The sequence below is a fragment of the Papio anubis genome, chromosome 8 (assembly GCF_008728515.1).
Source record: "Papio anubis isolate 15944 chromosome 8, Panubis1.0, whole genome shotgun sequence".
NCBI lineage: Eukaryota > Metazoa > Chordata > Mammalia > Primates > Cercopithecidae > Papio > Papio anubis.
This window is the reverse complement of record NC_044983.1, coordinates 13,474,560-13,486,636: the sequence shown is the minus strand read 5'-3', so window position 1 is coordinate 13,486,636 and position 12,077 is coordinate 13,474,560. Positions and strand designations below refer to the sequence as shown.

Below are 12,077 nucleotides of genomic sequence, written 5' to 3'. Positions count from 1 at the left end.
CTGATGATTAGTGATTCTGCGCATTTTTTCATATATTCACTGGTCTCTTGCATGTCTTCTTTTGTAAAGTGTCTGTTCATATCCTTTGTCGATTTTTAAATGGGGTTATCATTATTATTATTTTCTTCTTCCTTTTTTTTTTTTTTTTTTTTTTTTTTGAGACAGAGTCTCACTCTGTCGCCCAGACTGGAGTGTAGTGGGGCGATCTCGGCTCACTGCAAGCTCTGCCTCCCAGGTTCATATCATTCTCCTGCCTCTGCCTCCCGAGTAGCTGGGACTACAGGCGCCTGCCACCGTGCCCGGCTAATTTTTTGTATTTTTAGTAGAGATGGGGTTTCACTGTGTTAGCCAGGATGGTCTCGATCTCCTGACCTCTGCCCACCTTGGCCTCCCAAAGTGCTGGGATTACAGGCGTGAGCCACCGTGCCCGGCCTATTACTATTTTTTTTGCCTGTTGATTTGTTTAAGTTTCTTATAGGTTCAGGATGTTAGGCCTTTGTTGCATGCATAGTTCGTAAATATTCTCTATCATTCTGCATGTTGTCTGTTTACCCTGTCGATAGCTTCTCTTGCTGTGCAGTAGCTCTTTACCTGCCGACACTTTGATCTTGGATGTCCAGATCCCAGATCTGTGAAAAAATAAATTTCTGTTTTTGAAGCCACCCAGTCAGTGGTATTTAATTATGACAATTACTGCGACTTATTTTGTTGGGGCAAATACTAGCAGATCTCAAAGTAGTATTATTCTTTTCATTATACATATGAATAATCTGAGGTTTAAAGAGATTAGACAAAGTGTCCAAGACCACATAGATGGTAAGTACCTGAGTGAGACTCAAACTAAGGTTATTCATTAAGCAAGTATCTCTTTACCCTGCACCGTATACCAGGCACTAATATATCCAAAGGTACAAAAATGAAGAAAAAAATTCCCAAAGAGGGGCAGAATCAAGGGATCCAAATTACAAGAATAGTTAAGTAGTTCCCGCATCAAAATCAAGCACTGTCTGAAAATAGCCTGCAGGTTGCTGCGGGAGGCACTGGGGTTCTCTGAATTCTTGTTGTGCCATTTCTGGTGTTAGTGAAATTTTACTGAGTCAAAATGTTGCTATTACAGGCCATGATTCCTTCCCTAAAGATCATTAGATCATTTGGAGAAACTTAGGTCCCCAAATATTTTTCAAACAGGTAAAAACAAAAATAAAAACAAAAAATAAGAAAGAAGAAATTTTTTTTTTTTTTCTTTTTGATACGGAGTCTGGCTCTGTTGCCCAGGCTGGAGTGCAGTGATGTGATCTCGGCTCACTGCAAGCTCCGCCTCCCGGGTTCATGTCGTTCTCCTGCCTCAGCCCCCCGAGTAGCTGGGACTACAGGCGCCCGCCACCGCGCCGGCTAATTTTTTTTGTAGTTTGAGTAGAGACGGGGTTTCACTGTATTAGCCAGGATGGTCTGGATCCCCTGACCTCGTGATCCGCCTCCCTCACCCTCCCAAAGTGCTGAGCCTCCCAAAGGCATAAGCCACGGCGCCCAGCGAAAGAAGAAATTCTTAGCAAACATTGTTGGGAACTTTTCTTTATCACTCTTTTGGAGCTTCCACAAAGGACAAGAGTCCCCAGCCCTCAGGCTGCAGACTGGCAGGGGTCCTTGGCCTGTTAGGAAAGGGTCGCACAGTAGGAGGAGAGCTGCAGGCAGCCAGTATTACCGCGTGAGCTCCACCTCCAGTGAGAACCACAGGCCCATTAGGTTCTCATAGGAGCAGGAACCCCATTGAAAACTATGCACGCGAGTAATCTAGGTTGCGTGCTCCTTATGAGAATCTAACTAACGCCTGATGATCTGAGGTGGAACAGTTTCATCCTGAAACCATAAAGGATCACAAGACTCTTATTTTCAGTGGCAGGCGCCTGTAGTCCCAGCTACTGAAGAGGCTGAGACAGGAGAATGGCCTGGACCCGGGAGGCGGAGCTTGCAGTGAGTAGAGATCCCGCCACTACACTCTAGCCTGGGCGACAGAGCATTATATCCCCCCGCCGTCTCAAAAAAAAAAAAAAAAAAAAAAAAAAAAAAAAATTATAACATAGGTAATAGGCAACTCTTTGAAGTACGAGGATGTTAATGGTAAATCTTGTTTTTTTTTGTTTTTTTTGTTTGTTTGTTTCTTTTTTTTTCTAACTCTGTCGCACAGGCTGGAGTGCAGTGGTCCAATCTCGGCTTACTGCAACCTCCGCCTCCTGGGTTCAAGTTATTTTCCTGCCTCAGCCTCTTCAGTAGCTGGGATTACAGGCCCGTGCCACCATACCCAACTAATTTTTGTGTTTTTAGTAGAGATGGAGTTTCACTATATTGACCAGGCTGGTCTCAAACTCCTGACCTCAAGTGATCTGCCTGTCTTGGCCTCCCAAAAGTGCTGGGATTACAGGTGTGAGCCATCACGCCTGGCCAAATCTTATACTTTTATAATTAATTATTTAAATTGACTTTTAAAAATTAGAAACATTACAATTTACATTATTACAGATATCTAAATATATATTTAATCCAGATCAAGAATTTCTAAAGAGCAGTTTCAGTCTAAATGGTAGAAATATTAAGAAAGATTACATGGAGTACAAATTAGTGTTAACAAGCTTACATGTGTACTTTAAGAATTAACTGTATCCAACTCATTAATTTAAATTAGAAATTTTAGAATTTTCAACATAATAATTTTCATGTTTTTCCGTTACACCCATGTCATTTCTATATTAGAAGGGGATAAGTACATATTTTGTTGAAGAGATAAATATAGTAAAAAGAATATGTGGTGTTACCTGGAATCTTATGCCATATCTGTACAGTCAATTTTTACAGAAAATCTGTAGGCTAAGCATGGTCTTCCAAGTTATCACATATTAGGGACATCTAGACAAGTGACCTGAAAAAATCAGGAGTGTGGTGGATCAGTAATTTTTTTAGAATCTGAAAATATCAGGCTACTTACTTACAAATGTCAACCACATCTCCTAGGCAGGATTAATCCATCTGTTCTCTCTGAGCTTGGGGTGCACAGCTTCAGCCTGTGAGCTCAGTGATTTAGAGAGGAGACTACTTCATATGCGTCTTTGAAAAAGAAAATTTAGACATTTAAAAGAGGAAATTAAGACTTCTTCATTTCACTAAGACACTGCAGACTTAAAGAAATCTTTTTTTTTTTTTTTTTTTTTTTGAGATGGAGTCTCGCTCTGTTGCCCAGGCTGGAGTGCGGTGGCGCGATCTCGGTTCACTGCAAGCTCCGCCTCCCGGGTTCACGCCATTCTCCTGCCTCAGCCTCCCGAGTAGCTGGGGCTACAGGCGCCCGCCACCACGCCCGGCTAGTTTTTTTCTATTTTTAGTAGAGACGGGGTTTCACCGTGGTCTCCATCTCCTGACCTTGTGATCCGCCCGCCTCCGCCTCCCAAAGTGCTGGGATTACAGGCGTGAGCCACCGCGCCTGGCCTATAAGAAATCTTTTTATAAAAATAGCAATTGGCAGTATTCCTTAAATATCTTTTAAAATATAATTCAAATATAGTTAAACTTACATACAACTTTCCAGGAAAGCACTGGTTGCATAGAGTGTGGTGTATCCACATAATAGTAGATTTTTTTCCCATAATCATTTTACTTACATTCAATTATAATTTGTATTTAGCCTTTAGGGCACATAAATTTATTTAGTTATTCTGAAGTTATAATTATTTTTTGCCATAGATAAAATATTAACTATTGGGTAACCCTACACAAAGTAAATTATGGATTTTACTATGTTATAGTGGTTATATATGTTAGGAAATAATGAATTTGAAAATGTTAAAATATTTTGATTAGTTATAAAATTCATGTATATACAGGTAATTAGTGCTTTTGAATGAGTTTAATAATGTGATACTATGTAAATAATTCTCATACACATTTATGATTCCTAATAAGAAGACAAACTGTGATTCTTTGGATTATGTACTGTTTTAAAAAATTATGATGGTACTTTCTATATCATATAATGATTATATACAAAGAATAACTGATTTTAAAAGTTGTTGAAATTCAGACACATTTGAAGTAATTTTAAACCGAATCATTATTTCTGAGCTCTCCAAAACATTATTTTATTTAGTAATGTGCTTACTTAAATTTTAGCTACTTACATGCTGTCCTACCCCATTTATGTTCTTATAAAAGAATACCTGAGGCAGAATATTTATAAAGAAAAGAGGTTTATTTGGCTTATGGTTCTGCAGACTGTATAAGAAGCAGTGTGCTAGCATCTGCTCCTGGGAAGGGCCTCAGAAAGTTTCCCCTCGTGGCAGAAGGTGAAGAGGAGATGGTATCACATGGAAAGGAAGGAAAGGAGAGGGAAGGGAAGTGCCAGGCTGTTTTCAACAGTTGGCTTTGGCTAAAACGAATAGAGCGAGACCTCAGTTACTGCAAGGACAGCACCAAGCCCCCTTCAGGAGGGATTCACCCCTGTGATGAAACACCTCCCACCAGACCCCACCTGCAGTGTTGGGAATCAAATTTAAACATGAGATTTGGAGGAGACAAATATCCAAACTACATTACATGCAGACAAGAAAACATGTGGAAGTGAAAAATACCGCTAGCGTGTCTAGGACTTGATCTCATACTAAGGCATACACAAAGCTAATTACGTTTTATAATAATGGAATGTTACTACAAATTTAGATGAGATTTTGTTACATTTGCTTTGCACAAAAAAAAAACAAAACAAAAAACTACATCTTTTGCTTAATATGTGTCTCTGCTTAGCTTTTTTTCCCCCCTGAAACAGAAAGAAAACGTATTTTAAAATAGTGTTTATTTTTTGGTTTAAGAAATTGTGGAAATGTTTCTGATGGGCATGTTGCCAATTTGAAAATGGTGTTCCTCACATAAGAATAGTTTTAAAAAATGTTAGATTTTCCAAGGATTGAATGTCATGTCAGCTCCCCCTTCCCCCTGCCAAAACAAACAAACAAACAAAAAACTAAAAAGTAAAGAAATAAAACATGTATGTCACTAAGGTCTTCTTTAGTTATACAGTAGGTATAAATTTGTCTGTCCAGGATTCCATTTTAGGGAAACCACCTCTTACCCTTTCTAGAGCTAGCCTGCGCAGTCCACAGGACTTCAGCGTTCGATTGTGCCTCACTCCCACTCTGGCTTTTAGGGAGGCAACTGTGATGTAAGCCTGGCTTAAGCAGAGTAACATCCCTTCCCACCTCCCTGCTTCATTAATTGAGCCAGGCAGAGTCCCTTTTGGTGCTTCTGAGGTGCCTCTGTGATCTCTGGAACTTAAAGATCGTATTAACCTAAAGCTGCTCGTGTTCATATGTCCTCCAGGTGGAGAGAACCTCCTGGGGGACCAAGCCAGAAGGGAGGAGAACAGAGTCAAGAGCTAGAGATCAAGTTTTGTTGGCCATCTTGAGGAACCTGGATTTAACTGTGGTAGAAGAAAGTGCAAATCTTGGGTTATCTTCTAACCTAAACCCAGACCAAACCAGAAGGAAACCACAATAGAACAAATAGACAGTAGATCACAATGGAACAAATAAACAAAACATTCTTACTCACATTGGTTGGAATTGGGTTTCTGTCATTTCAAATCAAGAGTCCTGCTTGGTATAAACACATTATTCTATATGAACACAAGGCCTTGGGAAATTGAAAATAAATACACTGTGTTTAACAAATATTAGTGAGCTTCAAATACATTCCAGGCGCCATCCCTAGGGAGATGGGATTAGAAAAAATAAATCTCTGTCTTTTTGAAACCTGCGTTTTAGCTGGGACAGATAGCCAATAAGACATAACCATAACAAACAAGTAAATTCTAATGTATCTTACAAGATGATAAATGCTATGGAAAATTTTTGAGCAGAATAAGGAGACAAGAAACCATGGAGACAGAGTGGGAATGAGTTCTGAAAATGACTTGAAACAGGGCAGTTACAGTGGGCTTCTCTTAAAGGGTAAACAAAGCCTTAAAGGAGATGAAGGAGTTAGGTAGGAAGATACCTAGAGGTGGAGAATTCCAGACAGAGCAACAAGCCAATGTCAATGTAGAATCGTGCCTACCATATGCAAGAAGCGTGGGGGAGGCAGGGTTTTTATATGGAGTAGTGGAGAGACAGAATTAGTAGCTCACGGGAAAACCAGGATCAATAAAGTACTTTTGGGGATGAACCAAGGTAGGAGGAAAAACCGACAACATAGGAGATAGATGAAAGAGAGCAATGGGGCCTAGTTGATAAGGACCAGTCTTAGACAGGAGATGGAACAGTCAGGAGTGCCAACATGGTGCACAGGTGCAGAAACAGCTGAGCAGGAATCAGCCACCAGTGGAGAGAGAGGATGGATCAGGAAGTGTTGGAGCCTCGAAGACATAAAACAAAGTATAAAATACATCTAGGACATTGGGAGAAGAAATGAGATAGGTAACTACAGCGTAACTGTTGGGCTCTGCAAGGCCTGCTTCCAATGCATTATTTATTGCAAATGAGAAGAGCTGATATAGTTGTTTTCTGCAATTATATTCAATTGTATAGGCACAGGCACAGAGAAGGCAGAAAGTTAAATTTAACCAAGGCTGTGGTTTTGCTAAGGAAGTATGATAAATTCAGAAAGAGGTAAGCCAGCTGGGAGTGTAAGTCAAGCATCCCTAATCCCGAAAGCTGAACTCTGAAATGCTCCGAACTTCATAACCTTTTGAATGTCAACATGCTGCCACTAGTGGAAAATCCCAAACCTGACCTCATGTGATGGCTGCCATCAAAACACAGTCAGAACTTTTATGCACAAATTTATTTAAAATAGCTTATGAAATTGCCTTCAGGCTATGTGTATAGGGTATACATGAAACATAAATGAATTTTGTGTTTCGACTCGGGTCCCATCTCCAGGATACCTCATTGTGTGTATGCAAATACTCCAAAATAAAAAAATACAAAACACAAAATCTGAAACACACCTAGTCCCAAGCATTTTGGATAAGGGATATTCACACTATATATGCAAGGGGTGATTATAATGTCTGAGAGTGAATTTTGAGCTGAGTCAGGAGTTTACTGGGGACTTGGGGGAATTGAGGTAACTGGTGAGATTAGAGGGCTGGAAGTACCGGTGATGCATGAGGAGGAGCAGGGAGGCAGTGGAGGCCAGTGGGTGGGATGTCACTGAGATTATGGAATGGTCGCAGGTATTTATAATGACAAGGTCCTGAGTATGAGCATCAGTGTCTGAATGCATGTTTGGGGAAGAAGAAAGGATATGGTTACTGGAACACGGCAGTTCAAGAAAGTGAGGGGCATATATTGAAAATGCCCCTTCTTCTGGCTGGAATGTGAACATATTCCTGAATTTGAAAGATCCATCTTGGTTGGACCTTGAGGTGACCTTGGTAATGGCATCCGTTGAAAGCAAAGCAACCCAGAGACCAAGCCCAAGTCCCTGAGGACTCTGAAGAACTAAATTGCTTCACCAGCTCAGGACTGCACATCCGTTTTAGTCCTGTTTCTTGGAATCTATTACCCACAGCTGAGCCTAATACACAACCAACAGTTGCTTCCATGACACCAGTTGCTCCTTCACCCCACTTCATCCTCCTCATTAGTTTAAAAGCCAGAATTAGCTTTAAACATCTCTTTCATCCGTTAAGACCCAGAGTAAGAATGAAGCACTTCATAAAGCATGACTTGGATTCTGCAGGCAGCATTAACCACTTATTGGTGTGTCTCTAAATTCTGAATTTTAAATCCCAAATTCCAAATGTATAAGATATCATCTTTGTATGCGTCTCACTGTGGCGTTTTGCAGGTAGTGAGCTCTCATGTGCTGGCGGAATGAATGACTGAGTTGACCCCAGTCCAGCAGAATGAACTCACCGTGAACCTTTGATATGATAAAGGGCAGCCTGGAGAAAGGACTTCTACAGCTCGCACTAGTGTTAACGGATCAAAAGAGAAATGGACTCTGACTTCAGAGACGTGTATCAGAGAGATCTCAGGGAGAGAACTACTTCAAAAGAACGGAACACATTGAGGTTTTGCCTCTGAAGCGTGACAACTCCAGTCTATCCCAGAAAAAAAAAAAATTTTTTTTTTGAAAGCCTGGCTGTGTTGAAATGGCAAGGTAGAACTTGACCAAGGGCATTGCTGAACTTGTGACTATTTCTTGGTAGCCTAGTTAGTATAAAAGCAACAGCAGCGTAGAACTCTCAATGGGATACTATTAAAAGGCAGCTGTTCAGGGGTAGGTGAGGGAAACAGTGATCTAAGACAAGCCAGAGGAGCTACTGCAGGCAATCCTTCATCTGAGAAAACCCAATTTACAAAGACACCTAGGTAAAAATACGCCGCAAGAGGAGATGCACCTCAGGTTAGAGTTTACATAATATTTTTGCCAGAGCAATACTATTTAAATGACATTGGGGCTTGTCATACTGTTAATAAAGCACTCTAGCTAGACTTTTGTAGTTTATTCTGGGAATATAACCACCACTGGTGGATGCAATGAAAACTAGGTTCTGAGTTTAAATCAACTAATTTTCTTCCAGTAATGCTCAGCAAAGATGCTTGCTGCCTGCCCTACCTATTGCCCTTTTATATTTGACTCTGCAGCACTTTCTAATCTGAGTACTCAATGCTTCTCTGTCCTTTATCAGCTACATTTTGATAGTTTGCTGCTCATTCTAGTTCTTTTATTCTTTTTTCTTTTTTTTCCCCAAAAAAGGAAGTTTTCTTTGGCTTCATTTGAACAGGAAGACCAATTTTTACTTGGGGCTCAAGCTAAAAGCAATTTCCTACCCACTCTTGGTGAATGCCATAATACTGCTTGTGAATCATATTAATTATTTTTCTCTTTCATCCTATGACAGTTGTTACAATGTATGCCCTTCACACCAATTGTAATGCAGGAATGAACACATTTGCATCAGAATGCAAAAAGAAAACCATCAATCTAGTGTACATTTTCACAGTTTTTAAGCTTTGCACACGTGCTGGAATTAAGGAGACTTTCCCTTACTTCAGTGTAGGTAATGAAAGCTCCCAAGACTCTACTTTTCCTCGAAATCTTGATTTCTCACCACCTGATGTACACTGACACACTTCCTTTATCATTTTATTTGAAAATTGCTTAATTTTCTCAGCCCATTTTATCTAAATCCATAGGACTTGTCTACATAACTGAAGTTTAATTTCAAAACCCTTTCATCATGCAAATGCCTCCAGTATTTACTGAGAATCTGCAGGGTGCACAGAATTATAATACACACTGGGAGGGGGAAGGTGACTTGAGTTTAGGGGAAGACAGTCTTACCTTGGCCTAGAGACCTGCAGCTCACCACAAGCATACTGACATAGAGGAAGAGGTAGGAACAGTTCTTAAAACATAAAACTTCAACCAAAGCATTTCAAAAGCTGTGCTGGTGCTCAAAAGGGAGAGGTTAATTTTTGTAGCATGACCTAGGTTGGCAGAATTCTGTCTGGAGCTTCTAAATAAGAAATTAGAAATGCATATTTTCCCATAATACAGATTCAGCTTGCGTTGCTGTTTAATAAAACCTTATTTTTCTTCTACCTAATCATTTGACATCCCAGAAGCCATTCAGTTGCCAAGAAACAGACCAACAAATCACTAGCAGGCACATTTTATGAGAGCATCATATACCTCCCAGTTGGTGACAGTTTTATAAAAACATTCCTGAATCTTTAAGGGTTTCATTTATAGCAAGCTGTAATAAAATTAATGTGAGTTATTCTCAGATTTTTAAATAAATATAGGACATGTAAATCATGGAAATGAATACTAATTGTATCAGTATTTTTCTAAAGATTCAATAGAACTAAAACAACCAAGCACCCAATCAATACCACATGCATACACACACACTCTCACACACTCACACACACTCTCACACACACACACCACTCATACACACTCACATGTGCACACACACTCACACACACTCACACACACTCTCACACACCACTCATATGCACCTCACATACACTCACACACCACTGACACGCACCTCACACACGCTCACACACTCACACACTCACACACCGCTCACACGTGCACACACACACCACTCACACGCACACACTGTCACACACACACCACTCACACGCGCGTGCACACACACTCACACACTCTCACACACACACTCAGACGCACACACACACTTTGCTTCACTTGTGTAACCAAAAGCCACAGATTCTGCTGAAATCACAATCTCCCTTGTAGGATCAGTTTGCTAAAGCTGCCATAATAAATACTACAGGCTGGGAGGAGAGGCTTAAATACATCTATTTCCTCACAGTTCTGGAAGGTGGAAGTCCGAGGTTAACGTTGAAGCAGGTTTGGTTTCTCTTAAGACCTCTCCCCTTGGCTTGCAGATGGACACCTTCTGGCTGCGTCCTTCATGGCCTTCCCTCTGTGCAAAAGCACATCATGTGTCTTTTGCCTTCTTCTAGGGACACCAGTCATATCGGATTAGGGTCTCACCCTTAAGACCTCAATGTAAAGGCCCTGTCTCCATGCTGAGGTGTTAGCGGTTAGGACTTGAACATATTAATTTTGGGGGAGACATAGTTTGGTCCAGAACTCTGGTTGTTTGAATAGACTTGTACATCCATCGTCTTTTCTAGGCGCTTTTAAAACAACACATTGCACCTTTACATTGTAGTTTGTAGAAAAGGAGAAGAATTTATTCATTTATTTATTTATTTTTAAGATGGAGTCTTGCTCTGTCGCCAGACTGGAGGGCAGTGGCGTGATCTCAGCTCACTGCAACCTCCACCTCCTGAGTTCAAGCTATTCTCCTGCCTCGGCCTCCCGAGTAGCTGGGATTACAGGTGCGTGCCACCACACCCAGCTAATTTTTGTATTTCTAGTAGAGACGGGGTTTCATCATGTTGGCCAGGATGGTCTTGATCTCTTGACCTCGTGATCCTCCCATCTTGGCCTCCCAAAGTGCTGGGATTACAGGCGTGAGCCACTGTGCTTGACTGAAATTCTTTATTTCTAAAATAAGAAAGTTTACTGTGACTTATTTCTGTAAGGCTTGCCCATACAATACCTATCCTAAAGCTTACCAGTTCTTTCCAGCACATATTTGCTTTCTAAGAGAAGCTAGGAAGATGAAAAGAGATATTGGTTTAAGAAGTTGAACTTGTGGAATTTAGTGCAGGCTACAACCGTTGTATAGAGTTGTCAGTGGGGACTGTGTTGTGGGGGATACAGACCAGAGATGAAGAGAAGAGAGGAGGGGGGATTACAGGCAGATGTGGGCCTGAGTCTAGAGTCTCCCTGGTCTCATGACCTTGATCAAACAAAGTCTCAGTCTTCATTTATCACACCTTTAAGAGAAGTGATAAATTTCTAGAAAAATAACAGGATTCTATATCCAAAAACGAGCTCATTATTTCCCTTAGACCCATATTAAAGGCAGTCTTTATTTGCTTCTTAAAATATTTTGTCACCTCCAGTCATCAATTGTAAATTATAATCATTATTAATCGCCTATTGTTTACTAGCACTAAACAGACGGTTATGTATATAAAACAAATTAATATATATATATTTTTGCTTTCAATAAGCTTTCATATTCTATTGGGGGAAGGGCATATAAATATTTTTCCATATATTACTTATACTAAACATTTACATCTAATATTTAAAGTAAATTCAAATAGCTCCATAACTACTTGAGTGTCTACACTACACTAGGCCTTATGTTAGGAGCCAGCGTTACAAATTTATGGTGCTTCAAGAAGAATTACTGATGTTGTTCTCATTTAAAGCATTAGCCTTACCATTTATTTATTTATTTTAAAAAGGTCTAAATTCATCTATGCCAGATAGTTTGCTATTTTTGCCATAGTTTACAGTAATCTTAAGTTTACAAGTTTATAAAGGAGTCAACCGTACTCTATCTAAAGGTGTTTGGGCATGCACATATTTAAATTGACACTGTAATTAATCATATAATTTCACAATTTTGCATCATTTTTATTTCATAAAAATCTTGTAATCATTCCAAAGTATTGTACAGTTTT

General features: G+C 40.0%; 1 long non-coding RNA gene across 1 annotated transcript; it reads right to left on the bottom strand.

The window, feature by feature from the left end:
- Positions 1-380: 380 nt before the first annotated feature.
- On the bottom strand, positions 381-9,961 carry LOC103886648. Its single transcript, XR_002523706.2, has 3 exons — positions 5,111-9,961; positions 2,811-3,099; positions 381-629 (listed from the first exon to the last, which is right to left on the bottom strand). It is a non-coding gene; the product is annotated as an uncharacterized LOC103886648 (long non-coding RNA).
- Between the last annotated feature and the right edge of the window lie 2,116 nt (positions 9,962-12,077).